This window comes from Austrofundulus limnaeus, unplaced genomic scaffold (genome assembly GCF_001266775.1).
Source record: "Austrofundulus limnaeus strain Quisiro unplaced genomic scaffold, Austrofundulus_limnaeus-1.0 Scaffold39, whole genome shotgun sequence".
NCBI classification, from domain to species: Eukaryota; Metazoa; Chordata; class Actinopteri; order Cyprinodontiformes; family Rivulidae; genus Austrofundulus; species Austrofundulus limnaeus.
In genome coordinates, this window is record NW_013952441.1 from 930,202 (window position 1) to 931,615 (window position 1,414).

A 1,414-nucleotide genomic window follows, 5' to 3' on the forward strand; every position below is an offset into this window, starting at 1 on the left:
TTTTTTTGCCAATATCGCCCAACCCTAGTAAAGAACAAAAAAAATGAAAACGATTAATCGATTATTTTAATAATCGATTAGTCGTCGATTAATCATTGCAGCCTTAAAGCAATCGATTAATGTTTTTCTGGCGATTAATTGAACACGATACGATTAGGCCCAACCCCTAACAGACAGACATCATTATTCAGTCTGATCTGGTTTCTCACCAGTAATCTTGGGATTAAGTTTAAAACCAGTTCACCCAGATATTGTGTTCATCAGCAATAACATGATAGTCCTGCACAGCTGACGAGTCAGTTCATCTGGAAATATTACAACGTTAATTGTCTTTAAAACACGTATTAAAAAGAAACAACCAATACTTACTGAGAACACGTACAGTAAGTTAGCTAGTAAGGATTATTGATTACTTACTAAAACAACAAAAAGGTGGACCTGATCCAAAGACTCATCCCACCAAACTTGATAGATGATAGGCTGCTGAGGAGCTGCCTCCAACCACACACCCACTGACCTCAGTGCCAGGCTAAATAAGGATTTCTAGGTGTCTGCAGAGGTAACTACAGAACAGCGTGACATTATGTAACTCTGAATCTGAACAGAATACGTCTAACTCTGTTAATAGGAGCTAAAGCAGCGCAACACAACTAATAAATATGATAACCACGGATTAAAAAAGCATGTTGTTTCTCATCCAAAGAGGAATAAGTCTGGAAAGATGAAGAACTGAATTTCGCACATCACCGGCTTTAGCCTCCTTAAAGCTAGCTAGCTAATTGTCAGTTATTTTCCACTGAACTCACTCACTAAAATATCAATTTGCACGTCACCTAAAACATAAAATAATAAATAAAGAGGGTCCAAACAGTACCAGGATAAGGTGAAGCGTGACTCTGAATCTTATGGAGTGATGTCGGTCTCAGTTTAGCAGCAACTTTGACGTGCGACGGGAATTCGAAAGGAGTCGGATTACTGAGGATGCTCAGCTCAGCGTGCTGGTGTTGGCGCTTTCATACGTCACGTGCTGACGTCACAGGCCACRCCTCCCATACTGCAATCTTTCGTAAGATTACAACAAGCTGATTAAACAGCCCGCTTTTCAACAAGCAGGATCAGTGGTGGTCTCTAAAATAATAAAAGGGATGGTCRCGTCTCATTTTGGTCCATCAAGTGTCTTTTTATTTATTTTCTTATGTGTCTGTTGTGTGTAAGAATATTTTAGGTGTTATATAACTTCGTCTAAAACGTCCCAGGAGCCAAATGAATTAAACTACACGTAGGTGTATGGAAACATAACAGTGCCACATAAATAATTCCGTTAAATACACAAAATGAAGAAAACTCCCAAAACCAAACAAATAAAACAAACGAATTAAAAAATTCTTCAAAAAAGATTTATTCATAAATACAC

General features: G+C 38.0%; 1 protein-coding gene across 2 annotated transcripts in view; it reads right to left on the reverse strand.

Annotated features, from left to right (window-relative positions):
* The window catches only part of oat (ornithine aminotransferase), a 9,363-nt gene extending 8,401 nt beyond the window's left edge, over window positions 1-962 (reverse strand). Inside the window, exon 1 of one of the 2 annotated variants that reach the window (XM_014007032.1) lies at window positions 875-962. The gene's annotated coding sequence lies outside the window, so the exon portion shown is untranslated. The remainder of the gene's footprint in view (window positions 1-874) is intronic. The other variant, XM_014007033.1, reaches the window with a different exon arrangement.
* Between the last annotated feature and the right edge of the window lie 452 nt (window positions 963-1,414).